Source organism: Lepidochelys olivacea (assembly GCF_965140295.1).
Source record: "Lepidochelys olivacea isolate rLepOli2 genome assembly, chromosome: 1".
In the NCBI taxonomy this organism is placed as follows: domain Eukaryota; kingdom Metazoa; phylum Chordata; order Testudines; family Cheloniidae; genus Lepidochelys; species Lepidochelys olivacea.
Genome location: NC_140411.1, coordinates 249775162 through 249799722, shown reverse-complemented (window position 1 = coordinate 249799722; position 24561 = coordinate 249775162). Strand labels below are relative to the sequence as shown.

General features: G+C 43.0%; 1 protein-coding gene across 4 annotated transcripts in view; it reads right to left on the bottom strand.

Annotated features, from left to right (window-relative positions):
• The window catches only part of DENND2A (DENN domain containing 2A), a 79808-nt gene extending 55607 nt beyond the window's left edge, over nucleotides 1–24201 (bottom strand). The window contains exon 1 of one of the 4 annotated variants that reach the window (XM_084634793.1): nucleotides 23819–24201. The gene's annotated coding sequence lies outside the window, so the exon portion shown is untranslated. Of the gene's footprint in view, nucleotides 1–22524; nucleotides 22599–23818 lie in introns of those variants that run through there. The other 3 variants (XM_084634790.1, XM_084634791.1, XM_084634792.1) reach the window with 3 other exon arrangements.
• Nucleotides 24202–24561: the final 360 nt, after the last annotated feature.

Genomic DNA, 24561 nt, shown 5'->3' with positions numbered 1-24561 from the left:
AGACTTTGGGGGCAGGGATTGTCATTTGTGTTCTGTGTTTGTACAGCACCTAGCACAATGGGGTCATGGTCCATGACTGGGTTCCTACATGCTACAATAATACAAATAACAATAATAATAATCTCACATCACCAGAATGATGCCAGAGCTCTTCACCTGCCAGTTTGCAGAAACTGTTGCCCAAGGAGTATAAAGACCTAAAGATTATAGGAGGGACAATCCCCAGTTTCTCTTCTAAGATGCCCACAAAAAGGTTCCCTCTCCCCCCTGCCCAGTCATTTACATTTGAAGACATCTAAACCACATCAATTTCTTATTCAGGTCCATAAGACTCAACAACAATACATAGCATTTATATAGTGCTTTCAAACTTCAAAGTGTTCTACAGTGCAAATATAACATACAGAAGGCAACACCCAGCAAACAATATATAAAGAAGAGGAAGGATGCCAGGAAGACAAAATACTAACAGGAAGATCACGAATAGGGCTGAGCTGAAAGTTGGGAACTTGAATTCAAACCCCTTCCACCCCACCCTGTACTCTATTTAAAGGCTATTTCCCTTTAGGGGAAAAAGAAATCGCACACACAAAGTCCACTGCGTGGCCTGCATGCAGGTTCTCAATGCTCAAATGAATCTTCTTGTTATGCATGTGCACATACAGGTCAGAGAATTAATTTCCTCTGGGATCTCAAACAGCAGTTTGACCTAGATTGCGTCAAATCACAGAGAAACAGAGAGGAAGTCTCCAGGGCACGGATATACTCTCCCAGTGCTCTAAAGGTGGCAGAGCCTGGCGCGAAGGAGATGGGAGGAAGAACCAAGTGGCAAACTCCCCTTATGGAGCAGGAGCGCTCAGTGGGTAGGAAATGCTGACTCTAGGGACCCAATGGTGCCCTTCTATGGTGCAAAGCATGGTTAATAATCTTGGTCACAAAGGACCAAGGGACCAGTTAGGAGACAGAAATGGGTTTTATAAAGGATGGGATGATATGAGGTCCCTGACACTTGATCACAGGATATTTATGGCCTGATTCAAAGCTTATTGAAGTACAGGGTAAGAGTTCCATTGACCACAATGGGCTTTTATCAGGCCCATAGTCAGCAATAGCTGACCCTCAGAACTACATTGAAGGGGCTTCTCTGAGTCACCTTCATTTCCTTCCCTCACCCATTCAGAATAACAGTCCCGATGCTGTGGTGACCCTCATACCTGCAAGCTGTAGAAACCCACAGTGCTTTTCTAAGCATTGTCTCAGTGCATTTACTTGATAGCAATGGAAAGCATTCATCTCCTTCCAAGAGCTGAATGTGCCAGCTGCATAGCGCTCCTGGCTTCTGCTGACCAAGTCGATTCAAGAAACTCGGAGCAGAACTCCTGTCATTACATTTCAGCAGGATCTTAATTGTAGATTTCTAACTCCAAGTCATATACATAAAAAGTCAGTGAATTTATGCAATGGATGTCCCTGAAGTGTCACATGGAAGCACTCCATTTCCAGCTTCACACTGCATTTCACAGCAGGATGCCACATGATCATACCTAATGAACCAACAGTAACAACACAGAGCACTTTTCCTATTCAAAGTGATGTATAAACCTGACAAAATCCACGCGTGGTAGGATAAGTACCATTATCCATTTTATGGATGGAGAAACTGAGTTGCAGACAGGTTATGTGACTTAGAGCACACAGAGAATCAGGAATAGAACTCAGGGGTGTCTGACTACAAGGCCTGTGCTCAGATCATTAGGCAAGACACAGACAGTGTCTGTGTGTATTTATTAATTGTGTACATACACACACACACACTTTACAAAATTGACTTTGACTGATCAGCGCCTATGAAAAGCAGGCCACATCGGTATCTATAAATGAATGTAGGCACCCAACTTTAAACACCTAAATTTGAAAATCTTGTTAACTTTAAGACTGAGTTAAAGTTTAGAGGAAATATCTGGGTGAAATCCACACTTTATTGAAGTAGACGGGAGTTTTGCCATTGACTTCAGTCGGGCCAGAATTTCATGCCAGTAATTTCAGAATAACAGAAAAAATAAACAAATATCCAAAAACATGGTAGTTATTGAAAAAAATACCAACCATTAGAAACCATTATGGTTATGTTTAAAAGGAACCCAAATATTTGACAGTACAGAAAACAACCTGCCACTAAAAAGGTTTTCTTAATTCTCCCTCAAAATGCAGAATTTTCCCCCGTAGTTATACTCCCTTAACGTGTAGAATGGGCCATATTCAGCTCTGGAACAGTGACTGTTTTAAGGTCTGATACCTTGTGAAGCATCTGGGCTAGCAACTTGAGTATCATTAGAGAACTTGCAAGGTCTTTTTACATTGGCATAAGGCTATTGTTCAGCTCTAGCGCTGTAGCCCATAGGGCTAGCTTGCCTTTATTATATTCACTGCCTTGCCTTCATTATATTCTGCCTTTATTATATTCAGCAGTAACCTACAGGCCTGTATCCTGTAAGGCATTGGCTTCAGAAGTTAGCATGAGACTTGAGGCCTATGAACGTTGGCATAGATAAACAGCTCAACAGTAACCCTTGAGTTTTGAGGAACTGGAAATAGAGCGTAACAGGGAATTTTGTGCATAATGACATCAGCCAACCATAAAACCATAAGTTAATACCAGCTTTTGGAAAGAACATCCAACCATAAGTGCTAGGGCAACAAATGGACGTATATGATATTTAGTTGAAATCCTTAATATACTAATCTATACAAGAAGGACACCTCAACATTAGTAGAATGAGGAAATACAAATAAGGAAGAGGGGAGAAACCCCTACTGAATATGCATTAGACATGGTGTCAGCATAATGTATTATAAAAGTTACATCCCAGCCTGTTGGCAGTGGGAGAGAGACATGTAGCTCTTGGGAGGTGCCAGAATGATGGCCACTGGCGATGAGGAGGAAGATGATGGTGATGAGGAAGACAATGGGTAAATTTCAGGTTGTCCTGCAAGGGATGGTATGAGCATATGGATGTTCAAATGTACATTCTGTAGTCTCTCTATCTACCCTACTGAGTTAGAGGGTTTGTGACTTTGTAAATATAGAAGAGTTCCTATAGCGTGAGTGTTGCAGCTGTGCACATCAGGGTTCCCAACTATATCGTTATTTTAATAATACTGGGCCTGATCTTCGGACAAGAACCTGTCAACCCTCAAAGTAATATCTGGGAATTCTTAAGTAATCACTATAATTAATACATAAGCTATAGATTAGGCAACACACAGGTGACTCCCAAAATATCAGAGCTCCAAATCACAACATTACTATATATGGCAAAGCTACTTTAGGCCTGATTTCAGCAAAGCCCTTAAGAACATCCTTAGCTTTAGTCACATACTTAAGACAATTGACTTCACTGGATCTTAAGTGCTTATGTGCATTGCTGAAATGGGGCCTTAGCTAAATTGCAGATTACTAACATGTATTTCTCTCTTCCTAAAAGGCCTGGAGAGTCGACCTCATGTTACTGAGGGAGCCTGACCTTTCAGCTGGAAATATGAGATAAGACCAATAAAATGGTTTCACAGGTCCAGAAATGTTTTTTTTTTCAGTCTAATAGGTGGCAGGGTTAGGGGCTGAGAGCATGGGATGGGACAGAGGTTTTATTGCCATGGCGCTTGGTTTTCAGAAGCGTTGAGCACTAGCAGCTCCCACTGGCTGCAGCTGGAGTTAGGAATGCTCATCCATACCCTTGAAAATCAGGACAATGACGTTTTGGGATGGTCTGCATAATTTATGAGGGGTGCAGCCGTAAGAGAAAGTCAGGTCATCCTGGGTGAGGTAGAGGGCCTAGTTTTTCAATAAGGATGAGTAAACTCAGTTTGTAAGATGGTGATCAAACCATGAACCATATTTGACTCTGTTCTGGACATGGGTTAGGTAACACCATATTATTCCAGGCAATGTGTGAGTCCTAAGACGAAGAACAGCTAGAATGTGCTTCTGGAACCATCACTCGTAAGTAACAGCACCACAGCGTTCCGGAGCACTGTGGTGTGACTTGAGCCCTGTTTCCAGTCCAGATGGGACTTTGAGTGACCCCTTCCGGGCAGGTCAAGTTTGTTGACGAATGACCCCCCACAAAGAACTCCCTGGTTAGAAGGGCAGATTGTCTTCAATAAAGAAGTGAAATAAAGAAACAAAAATGTGGAGGATGCCAACTCCTCTCCAAAGCGATAAAAACAAATTATCACCAGGGAGTAAGTGGTGGGAAAAGTGAAGACAACCCTAACCTCATCTAATTTCTCCTGTTGCCGCCTTTACCCTGCAGTGCACTGAGCATTGAATCATTCTCCTTCCCAGCAAGATTTAATAAACACCCTCATGAGGTGCTCATCACCCTGGGATCTGGGCTCCATCTGTAGCCCAGTAATGAGACTGTGTTACAGGTACCCCTCTGTGCCAATTCACAGAGGATAGGAGGCTGGAGCTATGACAGCAACCAACTACAGAAGCTCTACTACAGAACTACTTTAGCTCAAGCCATAACAGCCTATTAGTTTAGCTCCAGAGATCTCTGGTTCAGTCCCCATAGTGTCAGCTCTCACACATCCACGTAGCAGAATTAAGAAAGATGCTGCTTCCCAGAGCAGGGAACAATATGTGCTGCACCCCCTTAATTCAACTTTCTTAAAAGGAGACCAGCGCCAGGAGATAACCAACCAGGATATCAGCCACAGGGTCACACATCATCCTTGTTTGGAAGAAGCCCAAACAGATTGCTCTGCAGAAAGGACTTGAATTTATTTATTTTTAAAGGGGGAAAGCTGCTGTGTTTGTAGGTTTGTCAAGACAATAGAAAAAGGATATTGTACTGGAGCTGCCAGGAAACAGTCGACTGTCTGCCTGCATGAAGAGAAATTTTTCCCTTTCTTTTGTAATAGAAGGAATGTAGCTCAGAGAGCCGCCATCCGCCCTACACGAGGGAGGAAATATGAGAGCCTGTGCACTGCAAGGGTAAAGGAAGTGTGGGGGAGGGAGCAAGCTGAGATGATGTGGTTAAGTGGGTCATTGCACTGATGGCCAATAAAAGAAAGAAAGAAAGAAAGAAAAGAGTCTAAGTAGAACACTTGGGAAAAAGAGTCTTTCCTCTCCTGCTTCCCCCTTTCAATTCTCTCTCTCTCTCTCTCTCTCTCTCTCATGCATGTACACATACACAGAGAGAGAGAGAGAGAGAGAGCAGTAATTCCAAAGGAAGTATACGTTTCTATTGGAGGATTTCAGCAGAGACCTTGAAATACAGAGCTAGTGTCAGGAAGACGGTGGCCTGTGGAAATACAAATTCTACCACCTGCAGCTGCAAATGCTACCACTGCTAAAAACAAAACAATAAAAGATTCTGGGATCTGACATCCAACTGTTCAGATGCCTCGAAATTCCTCTCAGTAGAGCCCTTCACTGATCTTTGGCAATTTGAACAAAAAACAGTTTAGACAAAGTGCCTTTAATCTCTTTTCTCCGCCTGCAGTGAAGCGTGCACTTGCATGTGTAGGAGATGTAGCATTTGTGTTGCTTGTGTTTACATTTTTCACTGACTTTTTTATAGCTTGAGAACCACACAGCAATTTATAGGGACAAAATAATGAAAGAGCTGAGCTTCTCATGGTGTTTAGTAAGTGGATGGTGGACATACAGCAAGAGGACCATGTCTCATGTTCTTTTGCCCTGCGAAAAGACCTTTGGAGGCAAAAATAAAATAAAATAAAAAACCTCAAGGGTAAAATTTTCAGAAGTGACTAAATGACTTATTAGCTTAAGTCCTATTTTCAAACGTGATTTAGAGCCAGATTTTTAAAGTGCCTAATGGGGTTTTCAAAAGTACTTAGGTCCCATTGATTTCCCAATGATTTCAATGGGCTGTAGACACTTTGGCACATTTGAACATTCCACTAAGCACCTATCTACATCTTTCGGTGCCTAAATACCTTTAAAAATCAGATTCTTAGAAGCCTAAGTCTTGTTGACAATCAATGCTTCAAAGTGCCTAAGTCACCTTTGAAAATAGGACTTAGGTTAATTGCTTCTGAAATTTTACCCTAAGTAAAACAAGCATCAAATTAGTCAGGCTGATTCGGATTCCTTTGCAATCTGAATGCACATTCCAATGTGTGTCTCTGTGCAGTCCGATGCCCTGTCACAAGATCATCAAGGTTTGGAGTGATACAGAATTACCTGACACACACATCCTCCCCTTCTTGAAAGACTTTTACGAGGAGAGGCCTGGGTTTGTGTGTGTGTATTTAAATGGAAAAAGTTTCTATGTTCAAGAGGGTTTGTTTATTTGTTTTCTTAATTTCTCACATTAACTGGCATGCGAGCAGACGAGAGGCAGCCAAGATGAGAGCAAATTGAAGAAAAGATACAAAATAATGGTATTCTTGACATTTATATCCCAGCTGACTCCAAATTGCTTGTCAAATCTCACAAATGCACTACAAACTGTTATGGAGCCATTGGTCATGATTCCATCATTAAGGCTGCATTGCAAAATAGTGTTAAAGTGGAGACTTATTCCATTGATTTATTAGCAAAGAAAAATATTTCCTTTCCAAATGCACATCATTTAGTAAGAGGATCCAGATTTAATTTCTGTGAAGGTTTTTAAGTGATTCCGTGAAATAAATTAAAAGCCAGAAACATTTTAAATGACTCATTTGGAAATCTTTTTGCTTTTCTGTTGGAATGTTTCGTTGAGTCCCTCATTTCTGAAAACTTTGAAACTTGAGACTTACCAAGTATGTAGATATTGATCACTTCTCCAGTCAGGGAGATGTGCTGAATTTCAGATGTACACAGTAAAGTATTAACTTTCATTTTTGCGTTTACTGTTATTTATGCCAAGCCATTTGACAAACACATTTTGCTCACAATTTATAGATTAATAGATTTTAAAGTCAGAAGGGACCATTATGACCATCTTCTAGTCTGACCCCTTGCATAACACAAGCCAGAGAATTTCACCCGGTAATTCCTGCATCAAGCCCATATCTTGTGCATGAGCTACAGTACATTTTTTATAAAGACATCCAATCTTGTATTCCAATGTCCTACCCATGAGGTCATCCTTCACCCCATATGCTCTGAATCAGGCCCAAAGATATTTTACTGTGCATGGGGAAGGCATTTGCTACAGTGAAGCTAACATAGAATGCATTTCACCAACATTGTAGTCAGGATTTACAGGGTCCAGGACAAAATGTCAAAGCAGAACTCTTCTGAAGTCAAGTCCCTTGTAGGGACTCCAAAGCTCCCAGATCCACTGATTGCTCCAGGCATCATCCTCTAAATCACCACTGCCTCACTTCTCCCTTGATTTCAATGGAGCTAGCATTGCACCCTTAGTTTTTAATGTCCCTCTTGCCCAATCAGGCATCCACATTCAAGCAGTTGTTCCCTCATGCTGACAGGAATTCCCAGAGAAAGGAGCACGGGGTGACAGAGTGCTTGACAACAGCAGTTGATCCAGCACTCTGATCATTGTGACTTCAATCAGTGGTGCCGTATACCTGAATATGGGAACTCTGCTAAATTGGTAGATTGAAGATAGCTTTTAACTCTCCCCAGCCTAATTACCTCAGTGACTCAGGAAGGAAGTGCCAAGTGGGGAGAGAGAAAACGGAAGAGCTGTAGGCTGGTAGAGCCAAGGACACGGGATGTCTCCCCTGCAGGGCTCAGGAGCCTTAGAGCCCCAGCATACTGTTCAAGCTGCTGCCACAATCTGTATAGGTGGTGGGAATGAACTCTGTAAATCAATCACCGGGTCTTTGCCTGAAGAAGGTCTCCAAAGAGTTTGCTTGGCTGAAAAGAGGCAGGGGCAGAGCATACCCTTGCCACACACACTGCACTCAGTTCAATTTAATAATGTCTTGTTGACATCACAAGTACCACAAGTGTTACCAACATGTTAACCAGACAGCCCACGCAGGTCTCTCTGAGAGATAAACACAATCTGTCTAGGATGGGAGACAGATTACCTTTACAATCCTTCCCCTCTCCAGTGTATGTCAGGTCCCCCTCTATAACCAATCCACAGAGGATGGGAGCCTTTCATAACCCCCAGGTGCAGCGGTTTAGCTCAAACTGTAGCAGTCATGCTCTGAGGTCCCCAGTTCAGTCCCAGGTCTGTCGGCCTAGACAGTGGTTTCCACAAGAGCACACACTCTCAACAGCATTCACAAGATTACGTAATAGTCCATCTAATTTGGAGATCCATTTCTCATCATAACGATGCACTTTAACAGGAAGGAACTATGGTTAAACTCTATTTCGGCACTGTGTTGTTTAAGTTATCTGTGGTGGCAAATAAAGATGATTTTGAGGATATTGTCTATACAGGAACTATTAGTAGACTAGACCTAAGAGGAAATTCCCCTGTCATCTTCTTTTCACTAGAGGAGTCCCCAAAAGTGCTTTTGTAATTTTACACTTGATCTACTTCTTGGCTGGTAAGAAATATGTTTAGCATTTAAATATGCATTCCTCCTGCCAGCTCCTCCATAAGTAATAAACATTCACATGTGACAGTATTTACTTAATGAAAATCTGTCGTCAGCTTCCTTTAACATTTATATTAACATTAACATTAATTGCATTAACATTTACAATCCCAAACAAAAAGGAGGAGAGAATTTCCACCATCACAAATTGTGTTAACATGGAGCTAAGTCAATTCCTAATTAAAAGGAACGTTAAAAACATAGAAAAACTTCAGGCAAACCCACTTCACAAACTTGAGAAATCACTTCTTTCACCAACATTTCATCCAAGAGCTATACACTTACATAGAAGTATAAATAAGAAATCAACCTTTACTCTGACAATATATTCATTGATGTTTCTCATAATATTGTACTTTACGGTAGGATTAAGAAGTTTCCATGTCAAATGTATTATTAAGATACTCATAAAATTGTGTTTACAGAGTACTTTGTGTGGGAATATAAGTCAGCGTAGCAATGGAAATATGTTTGAAATAGAATCACAGGTTGTCTCCAGTTCATTTCACATGGGTCATGAAATGTCTTTCAAATGGCAAACCATCTTGGGAACCAGATTATCAACTTGTTTAGATAGTTGTAACTCAACTGCAGTCAAACAGAGCTATGGCATTTTACATCAGCTGAGGAACTGACCCTGGCCTCTATTGGCCACTCCATATTCAAGCCAATGTCCTCCACTTCTAATAGATCACCAATTTTTGTTGGCTCTTTGAGGGAGTTGTTTAAGAAAAGTCACATAGTACAACATTCTGTTTTATTCCAGATTAAATTAATTCATTATAAATCATACCAAAATCATCTTCCATAGAAAGGATTGTCCACAAGCGGGGAAAGAAAGAGGGAAAATATAATGCGAACTTAATTCTAGAAGTCCTTACATGAAAGAAGAATAGGGTTGGTGTACATCTGTGTGCCAGCCATTTCTGGAGACTATTTTCTACATGTCTTTTATTAAGGGAAAAAGAAAGTCTAACATAGTTCAAGATCATGCTTGATTTCTTAAAGAGCAGATCCTTCACAGAGAGCCCGAAAAAAATGAGAGTTTGAGTGGAAGCCTAACCTTGTTGAATTAGCTCCAGTTGTATGTACATGAGATCTGGGATTCTTATTTCCTCAGTGACTGCTGTCTGCACTGAAAAACCCTGGTGTGCATGAGGAATGAGTTCTTTGTCTCTGAGAAAGTCCCCAGACTGTTCAAGCTCAGAAAAGTAATCTCTCCCCACTGTTGTAAGAAACTCTTACACAAGCTGGGTATTAGGCACCCCAGAATTTACTAGTGTGAAAAACAGAACAGCTCCTGAAATGCTGGCATCTTTTGCTTAAATTTGTGGCTATTAAAGCCAATCCCATTTTTTCTTGAGAAGCTCCCAGCTGCCTGGCATCTTTGGGCAGCTAAGGAATGTAACAAGAATAGCCAGTGGCCCCTCACTGCACTGGTCTACACTAGATTTTCTTTCTACCTCAAATTTTCCGCTGTGTAGCCCAACAGTGACAGCAATGGTGGGAGTTAACCACCACTATTTTTAGTACTGTATTATCTAGGATTGCTTGGAGCTAGATGTTTGGATCACTCAACGCCAGTAACCAACTAGAACTATGTCTACACTAGTGCCACTATTGCTGTCATTGATTGTAATGCACCAGTGGGAAATCTTAGGGAAAATATTCTAATGCAGACACAGCCACTGAGTCTTGGTTTCCCGGTGGTGGGACTCTATGCACCTACTCTGTGCTTAGCAGGACTGGAATGTTGCAGCCATCTTGGTGGAGGGATTCTTATTGGTCAAGCTTGTGAAGGCCTTGCGCTGAATTTGAAGGCATTTCTCCATTTATCAGTCAGTATGTCTGTCTGTCTGTAACACAGTAACGTACGAATACAGCATCCAATCAATCTCAACATTTCAGGGAATGTTCTTGGCATCAGTGACCAGAACCCTATTGATTTGGGGTAAAATTGGAAAACAAAAGGGAGAAAAGGGGGAACACATGAAGCCCTGGCTATCTGCTGAGCCTAGCAACATGGAGCCCTGCTGTGTGCAGGAAGCTTGGCCTACGCGCTACAAAGTGCATGACCCCTCAGTGTAATTTAGAACAAAACTGATCACCCCAAAGCCGCTTCTCAGCACTTTTGAGAATTCACAACCTAAAGTGGCAAGGCAGACAAAAGCAGATTCTCAATTAGGGCCTGATCCAAAGCCTGTTGAAATCAATGGAAAGGCTTGCATTGAATTCAGTAGGCTTTGGATCAGACCTATGGGGTCTATTTTGGCCAGATTTTGACTCTGCAGTATAAAAGCAGAACATAACGTGTGTGAAGAGAAAGCCTTCTCAATTTGGGGGAGGCATTTACACTTGCTAACATGCAACTCAGTGCTCTGAATAACCCAACACTTCACTCCTAGAAGAAATCATATTTCTAGATGTTTAACCCTTGAAATGTGATGCACTTTTGAATGAATTACATGCCCCCGATCTTTTGATTTTTAGACCTTTTCAAAGTAAATCTCCAAGAACTGAAAAAGTGAGTGGAAATTTTTCATCCCTTCTCAAGGTATGTGCTGGAGCATCTGTAGTATCTTATAAAGTTTTGTTGGGTTCATACTGGGTATTAAGATATGTGTTTATGAGTCCTAATGTTGCGCTGTGAAATTTGCAGTTTTGCTCCACAAAAATTGGCACTTTTTGCCATGAAAATAAAACCTCCAGCATTACGACCCACCAAGCCTCCTGCATTGTTGCATTGTGAAAAAGACAGGTGCATTCTCCTCACTCTGCTCTTCTGTGTGGCTTTATGGCAATGGACTCTCAACAGCTTCACATCTGTGCAGTGGGAAACCTTTCAGCAAAAGATGCAGAGGGCATGTTATCCACCCCTTCCCCAAAGCAAGCTCAGCGTTTTTTTCTCTCTCAGTAGGACACTCTGATGGGTTGACTTAATCATTCACATGTGCAGGTCATACACAGTGCGAGCAAAATACCAGCACTGTTAGCACATCTCGCCTGAACTGCTTGTGGTAACGTGGCTCGTCAGCACAACCTTGGCAAAGAATCTCACAGGATATTAAGAGGAGGGCAACATTCCTGCATGTCTCTAGTGTGGAAATGCACACATGTGCGGATTCAACAAAGGACCTGAGCACATGCTTAAGTCCATCCTTATTCAGGAATGAACTTAAGCAGGTGCTTAACTTTAAGCACATGCTTAATTCCCATTGGCTTCCATAGGACTTAAGCCTGTGTTTAAAGTTCAGTACTTGATTATGTGCTTTCCTGAATTAGTGGCCAAAGTGCTTTGCTAAATAGGAATGGACTTAAGTATATACTTAAAGTTAAACATGAGCTGAAGTGTTTTCCTGAACCAGTGCCATAGATCTGAATACTCTACTCCCCAAAGCACTTCACTGGCTATATTCCCAGACAAAACCAAGAAAAGCCTCAAGCCCACACACCTTAGTTATGCTTGCAAATATCTATTAATTTAACACAAAGTGATTAGAACACTGCTGGTATTTTAAAAGAGTCAAACATTTAACAGTCAGGAAAGCAGAACACTGCAGCTCAAATCTAAATGCCACAGTCTGGAAATCCTCAATTAAGGTTCCAACGCCAGCCGTGTCTTGAACCCCTCAGAGTTGCAGGCTAGAACTAGAGCTGGGCAGAGAATGGGAATTCTACTTTGTAAAGGATTGTGAGATTTTAAAATTTAGCTTCATTCTGAACAGAGCAAAACCCAAAATATAGAAATTCGCTGTGAAGGAAAATTTTTAAAACAACATTTTCAGGTCATTCAAAATGTTTTGTTTTGACATTTTGATTTGATTTTGACTTTTTTGTGGGTGGTATTATATTAGTTATTTTTAAAAAAAGCTGGAATAAGATGTTTTAACATTGTCTGAGCTTCCCTCTCCCCCGCCACCCCCCACACGCCCTTTTCTTCCCTCTAAATTAAATTCCAGCAACATAGACCTGATCTTGCGAAACGTTTTGATTTTGACAGAACCACATATTCCAATGGAATATAGCTCCATCGAAGTTCCTGCAACCAACTCTAGCTAGAAAATCACTTGAGTCCCAGTTCAGCAAGTACTTAAGCATGTGCTTAATTCTGAACATGTGAGTAATCCCATTGCCTCCAACTCAAACTTAAAGTTAAGCCCATGCTTAAGCACTTTGCTGAATCTGAGCCTAGTTATGACATGAAAGGATTTGAGTCTTCCCTATACATGTGAATTACAACACAATCTTTTGCTTACATTTTTACAACTAGAACATACAATTCTGACATTTGGGGAGGGTGAAGTGAGATGCGTCTTGCCTATAGCCACCCATGAGTGAACATTTTGGTCCTGGCTTAAATTTGATCTCTGAATTTTTATTTAAATATTGATACAGCATTTTAGTTGTCTGACTTTCAGATGTTCACTTTTAACCTTAAACTCCTCATTTCATATTTTTAAATAATAAAACCTACAACCTTCTAATAATGTTCTTTAAAATAATATTTACATTTAATGTTAAAGATAAAGCTTTAATAGAAGAAAGAAAGAAAGAAAGAAAGAAAGAAAGAAAGAAAGAAAGAAAGAAAGAAAGAAAGAAAGAAAGAAAGAAAGAAAAACCTTCTGAAATGCTATTTCTACATCTGCCTTAATCACTATTTTCTTGAAAAGCTCTTATAGATAAATCATACACAAACTATTCACTAATTTGGTTTAAAAAAACAGTTAAAGAAGCCCAAACATGACAAAGAACATTACAAATAAAAATTCCATTGATTCATATATAAGGCGATGAGGATTTACATTAATAAATCACAATCCAACAGGCAAGCTAGGCATATGCTGAACTCCACACATCCGTGGGGTTACTTGCATATGTAACATGCATGAGTAACATAAGCTACTTCTCTTCATTTTCAAGGCCCTTCATGACCTATCCCCACCCTACCTGTCATCTCTTATTCAGTATCAAAAAGTCAACTCCCACCTCAGATCAGCCCACAATGCCAGCTTCCACCATCCATTTGTTACATTTTCCATCAAGCATGTTTGTGCTTTCTCCAATGCTGCCCCTCATGCTTGGGAGAAGTTCCCCATAAACAGCCACAAAAACAATCGATCCTTCTTAAAACTCTCCTTCTCCATGAGCCTACAAAAAACATAACAATGGGTAGGCTGCTGAAGTGCTGAGATCACTGCCTGCCGTGCTGACCAATACTGTCATCCTTTCCTTGTACTGCTCCGTTGATCTGTCTGTATCCATCTGTTGTCTCATACTTGGATTGTAAGCCCTTTGGGGCAGAGACATTCTTTTTGTTCTGTGTTTGTCCAGTGCCCAGCACCATGGGGGCCTGTCCCCTGAGCAAGACTCCTAGGCGCTACAATAGTACAAATAATAAAAATAAAGAGCCTTTGCAGAATTGAGGCCACAATGCCCAGTCCAGGTCCTCTCTGAAGCTAATACAAAGGCTCCCATTAATTTCAGTGGGAACTGCATAAGGTCCATGCTGAGCACTGACTGGAAATTCCTGTGTGGAGCCCTGACCCTGGTCAGGCAAAGATGGCTTGCCTGGGATGGGAAACAGATGGAAGCTTCATTGCAAACTCCACTGTAGAGTTTGGAAACTCTACCGTGCAGATGCTGCAATGGCAGCCCCATTCTTTCAGAACACTGTACTCTTCTGGTCCTGCAGATAGTACACACCTGAGTCAAACCTCAGGCTGATAACTGAAAGCTCAACAAATGCAACCTGCACCCTGGAGCAATGGTCTCCATACCACTTCCACACAGGAGTGCAGAAATGTCGCCATCAGGCTCAGAGAAACTATCCTGCAGTGTTGTGGAAGTGTAGGGAGCAGGAACAGTTTAGCTAAATGCCCTAGGACAAAATCCTAGTCTTATGAAAGGCTTGTCTACACTGGGAAATAACACTGGGTTATAACAGGAGTTAACTAACAACACAATATTAAGAGCAGGCAAGAACCACAACCAGAGGACACAGTTTTAAGTATGACTGTCCTTAAATGTGTAGAAGCATATTTAACATCCCATTAGTATGGTCTGTGTTAAAAGGAGGTAAGATAAAGGTAGTGGCACCTTCTGACCTACAAGTCTATTATGTCATTCTAGTCAAACCCTAGATCTCACTGCAAATCTCCAATCCAGGCAGAGCAGACAGGATCTCGCTTTTTAAACCATCACACCAAAACCCTGAACAATACTGAATTCACCTCCTTGTAATGATGAACTCAGTCAGCTGGCAGGCTCTGCGCTTGTGACCCCACGAAGACAATACTAATGCATCTGCTTGGCACCGAGCCATCCCTTCCACACTCACACTCACTACGGCCGATTCGAAAGAGAGCTGTGGTGCTGTGGTAGTCACTGTAGGCGGGACTAATCTCTCCGTTACAATGCATCAGCTCCGCTGCAGGTACTACAGCAAAGGCAACTGCTGTGAAGCAGCCCCCAGGAAGCGTACATTGTGATTGTGGGGAGGGAAACACCAGCCTTCTCTCATGAAGAGAAGCCATGAAGATGAGCCGGGCACTAGATCTTCAAACCAAGGGCAAACTTTTCAAACCTGGGTACCTAACGACCGGCGCTGACATCTATATTAATGGTCCTATATGAGTGTGACCTGATTCTCAAAAGCGCTGAACGCCCAGAGTTCCCGTTGACTTCCTGGGGATTCATGGGTGCTCGCTCAGCACTTCTGAAAACCAGGCCACTTTTATGTAGGTGTCATTGTTTGGGTCTATGTTCCTAATTTTCGGCTCCCAGGTTTGTAACTTGGCCAAACAGTTCTATTTCCCCCTAACAAGCGGTGTTTCTTCTAGGGAACTGGGCTGCATAGCTACCAGCACCACTCCTGCTGCAGCCCCAGCCAGAAAGCTGCCAACGCAGCACCAGCTGAGGGACCCAGCTGGCATCACTGAAGTTGGTGGGGGAGCCTGGCAGGGAGAGTGGGGCACCAGATCAGGCAGGAGGGGGACGTATTGCACTGTCAGCTGGTGAGTCACACGGTTGGGTTGCTGGTTGAAGAGTAGGAGAGGCCATAGCAGGGTGGTTGTGAGGGGAGGCCATGGCTGGGGGTGTATTTCTGACTGGTGGAGAGAGGAACCCTCTCCCTGTCTCTCCCAAGTCAGATTTCTAACTCTCTGTTTTTACTGGCTGTATCTACTCTGGTAAACAATAGATCATTAATTCACCTCTGGTTGCAGCTCCACCCAGTGTTAGTGACGGTGAAGTTATAGTGGAGACCATGGTAAAAATGTCTGACACTTGTCTACACTACATCTTCCACCAACGCTACTACCAGCAGTGCTAAACCCATGCCAGTTTATGGGGCCCACTGTAGCCAGTGCAGACAAGGCCTCCAACAGCTTAATTTACAATCCCTGTTAGCCTCGTTTTGGCTTTTACTTTGGTTTTCCATCTCATATATTTAAAGGGCCAGCATCCCACACTGAACTTACCTGCTGCTGAAAGTGAGTTATTGTTGAAGGGGTATCTGAAGCCACTGACGTGAGAAAAGGCCCGTTGGAGAACTCTGGCGCAGCTGTTACTGTCTGATCTGTGCTTGGGTTTGAGGTTTTATTTTCACTTCCTCTGGTTCCTCTGCTTGTGGGCCTCTCTTTCCCTGCCCCCTCTCCCTTCCCCCCACCAATCTCTCTCTGCTCGGGAGGAGAGAGTTTCCATCATGGCTGGCGTAGGGCCAGTGTGTGTACGCGTAAAGGCAGCAGTCAAGAAAAGCCATCTTCTGTTCCCTTTCATCACATAAACATTGCTGCTTCCCAGCACATGAGAACAGAACGGAGCAAGGCCTTCCACAGCTGTTAGGAGAGCCTGAGAATCAGTTAGAGCGAGATCCGGCGCTAACCCCCTCAGTCTCCATTGAGCACAGCAGCTTGCCCACTGATTACTGCTTCTCCTCTCTCCCCTCCAACTGCTCCAATGTGCACACCCATTAAGGTGACCACACATCAAGGGTGAAAAATCAGGGCAAGGGGTGAGGGGTAGTAGGCACCTATATAAGACAAAGCCCCAAATATCGAGACTGTCCCTATAAAATTGGGACATCTGGTCACCCTAACACCCACATGCCTTAGCATCCTCCACCCCTTTGGGAGGTAATCACAGCATACACACGTACCACTATGGCAAAGGTCATGTTTTAACAGACCTTTTCAGGAACTAAACACACTAGGTAACACTTGGGCCTGATTCGCAGTGTGAAGGGGCCTTGGTGTAAATGAGAATCAAGCTCTCACTGTTTAATCCTTTCTCTTAACAAACTTAATCAGTCTAAAGTGAACTTCAGTGGTCATGCCACACTGCTGACTACTCTTTTAACTCCCCGGGTTGAAATTGGGCTGATTCTAGCCTGGCTTCCCTAACCTAAGAGCTTTTTATTTATTTTTTTAAATGAGGATTGCATTACAACTGCCTCTATCTCAAATCCAAGGGATGCCATTTGTTTAAATTGCCCTAGAGTCCAAGTCCATTTTGTTATGGAAAATTATTTACGTCAGAAAGGATGAAAGAGAGACTATCGAAAAATATTTCCTACCCTACAGGAAGGAGTGACAAACTTCCGGCATGAATCATTTCTGGTGTCCCTAACTTTGGGTCTTGGTCACACATGTTTTGTTCCACACTGGAGCCATGGTTGGTTGAGAGATGTGTATAGCTACGCTCATGTTGGAGAAAGCTTGGGGATATCCCAGAGCACCACTGTTCTGGACTATGCACCAGGGTTCTCGCAGAGGAAAAGAATCCTTGTCTGCAACAGTCAGGGAAAGCATGCTAGAGCCATGCTATACACACGGCTGTGGCCATTGTGGTTTCAGTCACAGTGCTGACAGGGCCTTGGATGGTTTGCCCTTGCATTAAATACCTGTCTAAATGACTTCATAGCGTGGCTGTCTCTCTATGAAGCTCTCAGTGAGACACACTTCAGAGGAGGTTCTCAACCTGTTCCATACTGGACCCTCTCATATCTAGCTGGGATCTAACCAGAACCCCCTTCCTGTTTAGGAATATGGAAAGGGCAGGGAGGTTGCCACCCTGACATAATGCCATGACCCCTCAGTTGAGAAACCAGGCTTTTACAGGAACAGACTATCCCTTTAATGCCACTAGCCACACATATCTGGGTCAGAATTTCCAAACTTAGGTGCCTAAATCTAGATCTGGGCACCTAAACAAAAAAGACCTGATTTCCAGAGGTGGCAATAACCCTCAGCTCCTGCTGAAGCCACTATTTAGATACTATGGCCACAGGCTCTACAGAAAAAACATGGATTGAATAGTGTGGTACACAAAAAGCCAATCGCTAGCGACTAGAATGAAACTGAACTCATTTGCACTTCTCTAGGCACAAGGAATAGCATGTAGATGAATCCAGTTTAATCCCAGCTGTCACCTTCCAGCTATTTACATATACAGTTAGAACTATTTATATATGCAAAACAAACAAACAAGCAAACAAACAAAAAAATCCCACAAGCAAAACTCCATGTGTGCTGAACCAGTATGCCCTGACCCATTCACTCTCATTTTCTACGGGAAAAATACCACCTCTCCCTGGATCTCATTACAGACAAAGTAGTGCCCATCTTGTATCCTCCTAGTTTGGCAGCATCTAGTGAATATCGAGGCTGGTTTATTTTTCAGTTCATCAGAGTTGTGTAACAATAGGCTGTCAAAGAGAGGAGAGAATGCCCAGCTCCTGAGGGTCATCACCCCCCAAGGGTAGACTTTCAGTCCTTAGGAAACTGACAAGCTGGTTAATGACAAATCTTATGGCAACTTTCACTCTTTAATGCAAACACCACCCCTCCTCAAGCCAGCAATTGGGATTCCGTCAAAAGCTGTAACAACCACTAAAACTTAAATCCTTACACTAAGAAATGTTGTCCTGACGAGCTAATAGCCAGGTCCTGACTAGCTGAGAGCCCCTCTCAGCATCTGAATTAACCTGCTCCCACCACTGAATGAACTTGAAGAAACCTCCCAGCTAGATCCCCTCCCAACAGCCCTGGATTTCACAAAGGGTGGGACAAGGAGAATTATCTCTTCCCAGTTGGGCCTCCATCTGGCAGGGTGATGTTTTCCTTTTGTTCCACAACCATTCAGGAAAGACAGAAAGTGCCAACTGCTACAAAAGAAGAAACAGAAACCACACAAGCACATGGCAACATATCCACAGGGAGCCGAAGAGGGCGTGACATCCTTCAGGTTATTTCAAAATACCCCATCGTATCACCCGTATTTAACCAGCTGGCTTTCTGGGCCCCAAATCAGATTGAAGTACTTCTTAGTTTGCAAAATCTTTGGGACAGGAATTATGTCTGCCTCTGTGTTTGTACAGTGCCTAGCACAACGAGACCTCAGTTCTGATCTACATAAATAAGTTATGTGCCATCATGGCCTGATTTTCAGAGTTCCTCACCCCCAGTTCCTATTGACTTCAGCTTGAGTTGGAAGTGTGCAGCACCTCCAAAAATCAGTGCCTTAAGTAATCTATGTTTGTTCTCTATTTTTTAATACCAAAATCGTGGACTGACTAATGTGGCAGGCATGGTGGAAAGGTAAGAAGGAAGCTAGCATCATCCTCTGGGTCTCCCAGTGCATCTTATGTTGCCTATTCATTTAGGCTGTAAGTTCTTCAGAGAAGGAAACATATTTTCCTTTACATATAGCATTGAGCATGCTGTCAACACTATACAGAGGATGCAATTGCCCCTCTCTTTTTAACAGAATAGTCAGCATCACACCATGCCCTGTATAGCCTGGGTATCCCAAAGCACTATACAGGGCAGTGAGCTAGATAGTTGTAATGACGCAGCTGTCATTAGAATCTGTTTAACTGAGACAGAGAATGATGTTTGGGACACAGAGTTTACCCCTGACTTCACAAGCAGTCCCATGGGATCTTCAACAGCTACTACAAACAGGCAGAAAGGACCTTGTTTTAAGATCTCAGTTTGAAGAAGGCCATCTCTAACACGGCCTCGTCAGCACGGAGCGCAAAGCCAAGGACCAGTGTGAGACATCAAAAAGCGCTACCGCTTGGGCTATAAACCTGCAGCTTAGTTTATTCCCTCTGTGGTCACTCTAGCGCTCTTTGTTCTCAGTTCTTATTCTTCAGTCCCTCTAAGAGCTGCCTGTTGTCCTGGAGATCTTTTGGTTTCACCTCAGTTAAATACTTTCAGATATTGAAAGACTAAACAATGATGGTCAGGACCTACTGACATACCAAGATTTTGTATAATTTTTTAAATTCATTATTGCCAAGACCAGATGTGAAAACACAAATGATATAATGATGATGACAACTAAGATTACAATGAGAGGCTCTCAGTGTCAAGGGAAAACATTCCACTCCGACACAGCTAAGCGCTGGTTTGACTTGGTGTTACTCAATTTCGTGTGGTTCAGAAATGCAGCCCGCAAGCTTTGTTAGAAAACTCTGTGCCAGAAGCATGTAGATCATTGTGCAGCAATGAACCACAGTCCATTCACAGATATTATCCCAGGATTATACACAACTGGATGAGAAGGTAAACACATGTTCCTGGAACCTTTGCATTCCTGTTGGAGCCCTCAGGATCCCCCTTCCATCTCTCCCCTACTCTCAGAGCCACCTGTCACCCTGCAAAGTGTAACGAGGCTGGTGAGAGCCGGGCTGGGACCTTCTATTTGTGGGCAGGCTATTGGTGTCAGGGAATTGAACCAGAGCTGCATAGCGCCAAGGCCATGCTGCCTTCCTCCCAGCTGAGGTCTTGCAGCCTAGATGCCTCTGTCTCAAGAGCCTAGCAATACCCCTGCGTTAATAGCGAGAGCTGCTATAGAGCCACAAGTTACTAAGCTTTGCCCAGGGTCAAGTACTGTCTCTAGACTCTGCCAACCTGACCAGCAATTAAACTGTGGTCTTGTGAAATGCCATGCAAAGTACTAACCACCAGGCCACCAAGCAAGGCCTATTTAGTGTTTATGATTAGGAGGTAAAAGAAGCCTATAGTCTGTTCCCTTGTGCTACAAGTACTGGTGGGAAGATGCTGCTCCCAGCTATCAGACTCAGGTACTATGGTGATGAGCACAGTATAAATGCCTAGATTCTATTAAGGTTCTTGTATAGCACCCCTCCCTGTGGCATCTGGGCACCCCACAGCTTAGAGTAACAGATAGAACCAGAAGCTCTGGGTCTGACAGGCCGTGCCACCTCACAAATTTTGTTCCTCATAAAGCATTTCACAACACAAGAACAGAGGATCAAAGACAGCTGTCAATTCTCTCCCACTCCCCTCCCAGCTGTTGTTCCCACTGAGCCCTATGGCTAATTAATTAATGTTCATTATCTAAAGACGCTATGACACGGAGATGATTTGAGCATCCTTCTAAGGTCAGGTGAGTTCTCTCAGGGTCACCATCGAGGGTAGAAACCAGATGCCATGTTTACTGAGCCACTTAATATAGTTAGTGTTGATAGCTCCATCTATAGTAAATCAAATAAGGACATTTCAAGCAATCCAAGAAATAAAAAGCCAATCAAACTAAAAATTATGAGTGAAATCCTGACCCCATGAGGTAATTTTGCCATTGACTTCAATGGGGCCAGGATTCCATCCTAAGAATTAGCTCATTGAGCATTTTATTGTGATCACTGTGTTATTTTTTACAGTCAGATTAGTGCGAGACAAAGGCGCAGGATTGAAAGCACCAGAGAGTGAAGTCTCCTGTTTAGTAGGAAAAGACCATTGATAGCTGCCAAGCAAGCTCCCCACTTTGCCCTCAGCCCTGAAATAGGGGCAACCTCTAGGGGTGAGAAATTAAACTAGTTATGTGCCCATGTCTATTCAATATTCCATGCCTGTGCCGAATGCCAGTCCAGTAGTGGGTTTTGTGACTAGACACTGGTCCACTGGGAACTGGACTGAGACTAGCAATTTATTTCACATAGGTCTCACTGAACGATAATGAAATAGCTACTATTGAGAGTCACAGCTTATCTGGGCTACATTCAAACCAGTGACCTACAAGGGACTGGTTTTGGATCTCAATATTCTTTTGAAATTTGCTTTTGTTAAGAAAATGCTGAATTAAAAGTACACTGCAGACCGGTACAGAGCTAAGGAACTGACATAAACTGGGACTGTACAACAGGGGATGGATTATTTGAAATAGCCTGGTTCATTTCATTCCATCTGAACCATCTGGCACTGGTCTCTAGGATACTGGGCTAGATGGACCACTGGTCTGACCCAATATGGCTGTTCTTATGAGGGAATATGCTTACCACCTTTGTTTTCTATCTCATAAATCAGAAGCAAATATTTAGATAAAAAAAAATTGAGCAGACAAAAATTTCCTGAGTTTTTTGCATTTCTCTTCCCTCGGGTGATACTCAAAACCAGTTTGCACGTTGCTGCTTTTACCTAATTTCTCAAGTCCCTCAGCTTTACCCCTTTAAATCACACCTTTATCTAAAATCTCCAGCCACGAGAAAGCAAAAGTCCTATTGTCTCTTTCCTGTATATCAGCAGAAATTAAAACAACTTTTCCTTGTACTAAGAACAAAAAAACCCAACAATGTTGTTTCCTTGCAAAGAGAAAAGGAGTACTTGTGGCACCTTAGAGACTAGCCAATTTATTTGAGCATAAGCTTTCGTGAGCTACAGCTCACTTCATCGGATGCATACTGTGGAAAATACAGAAGATGTTTTTATACACACAAACCATGAAAAAATGGGTGTTTATCACTTGCAAAGAGTTTGCTTTGACTCCAGAATGGGTCTTAAAGCAGCAGAGTGAAGATCAGCCATTATTACAACACACAGCCCAACAACGTTTTTTATTTCTTTTCTATTTATCACTGCTCTCCCCCCTATAATTTAGAGGAAAAATGTGCCTGTCAGTTTTTCCACTTGGGAACGTGCTGCTGGAAATGTAAAAGCATTATAAAGGCAATGGAATACTTACAATTTCTCCATCCAAGGGAGACTAACTGTCGTTGAGCTGGGGAAATTGTTTTCATTATTATTATTTACTTCTCCATTGTCAGGAATTCTAATGATGGTCTGTTATGAAGGAGAGCGTGCTTTTGAAGTGTGATGGGAAAGACAGCAACATTACACAATCTTTTCATCCAACATATCCCCCCCCCCCCCCCCCGCTGCCCCCAAGTGGTTTTGATATTTTGTTTTGCTTTCAACCTGGACTTTCAAAATGATTTAGGGAACAGTCTGTTCCTCTTTGCTGCAACACCAATTCTTTTACAATTGATAACTATGTTGAAATGTTTGGGAGACTTGTCCCCCTTTCACACACACAAACACCGAGTTGCTGTAACTGATGGACTTCCACTGAGTTGTTCCTGGTTTACATAGGCGCAAGCAACAAGAAAATCAGCCTCACAGACCTTTGCTCCCTTCCAAAATTAATCATCTTTCCTCACAGCCTCCACCCCATTCCTGCAGTGCAGTGTGTGAAATCAGTCAGTTCTCTAGATAGCTGCGCTTTCCAGATAATTAATTCTTTGGGCTGGGGGGAGGGGGAAATGGAGAGAACTTTAACCATTTATGTTTCATTGCTGGGAAAAAATAAATAAACCAAGAGGCTAATGCAAATACTTCTCCCAGCCAAATCAAAGGGTCGAGTTAGAGACGTGTATGTGTACGTGCATATATCATTAGCCTTATGTTGCAGTGACATTAAACAGCTCCAGCCCCGCTAGACTGAGCCTCCATCTGGCTCCTTAAAACATTAAATGATCCCTAAAAAGGAAAGAAAACTCTTATGTGTAAGTCTGCGGCATGATCTAAATTCCTGGGAGCCCTGCACGGCAACTATAGGTGGAAAAGAGAGTGGTGAGATGGGGGGCTGCTTTACTCTCTGTATTACTGATTCCCCACAAACTACCTGTGAGCAAGACCCTGGGCTCTGGCTGTTGACCCCTTTTTATTAGCATCATTGCATTTTCTCCCTTGAAAAAAAAAAAAAAGGGCACTGCAATCTGTTTTGTCAATGACCAGTTGGACCAATTGGAGCTAATTACAATATTCCCTCCTCCCCACACCCTGATCAATGCAGCTGCTTTGACAAGTTTGTTCCAAAGCTCCAACGCCATGCGCAGAATGGATCCCCAAACTGCTCCCCCTCTATCTCACCATCCTCTCCCCACACCAGGCCCTTCCTCCCCATCCCCTCTCTTTCCCCTTCCCCACCCCAAAGCCTAATTTCAGAGGAGTTTTGTCACTGGCATCCCCAGTCCTACCTTTCTCAGTGGCAGTAGCTGGGCTGCAGCTCGTTTACCTTCAGTTCTCATTTTGGGGAACTCCAGTTCCAGCCTGGCAGCAGCAGCAGCAGCAACATCTGGATGCATGGCTCCCTGGCTCGCCCCCTCTTTTGTTAGCAGAGTTACTTACAATCCACTCTAAAGGATTTTTCCTTTCACTCGAAAGCCCCACGTTCCCGCTCCATACAGATCAGTTTCCATTCTCAACCACTCCCCAGTCACAAGCAGGAGAGCAGTTTCTTGCACAGAGCCTTTTCCTGCCCCTATTGGCTTTTGTGGAGCTTATTTCCCCTAGATTCTTCTGTTACTTTCCCCCCTCTTTCCTGATTTTGTGACTATCTCTTCAAGCTCGTGACGTTAATTCCACCCCTTCCCCCCCCTGTGACTTTCTTCCCACCCTTCCCTAGCCTGACCCATCCTGACTCCTTTCCAGTGAGCTAATCTGCAGCTGGCTGAAGAACAGGCCCCATTACCATGGAAACCCATGTCCCTGAATACTTGACTGACTTGGGGAAACTACAGTAAACAGGACCTTCTGCTGGACACTCTTCTTTTTTGGAAGGGGTGTGGGGGGGTGCATTAACTCTTTCTGTGCTGCTGCCTTTTAAAATGCTTTCTCGCCTCTGTGAACTGGCCCCTAAAGTCCCAGGAGCTTCTGAGCTCACCAAAAGCTCCCTAGCAAAACAGACTCTCTCCTTTGCTGATCTAAAGGGTCACCCTTA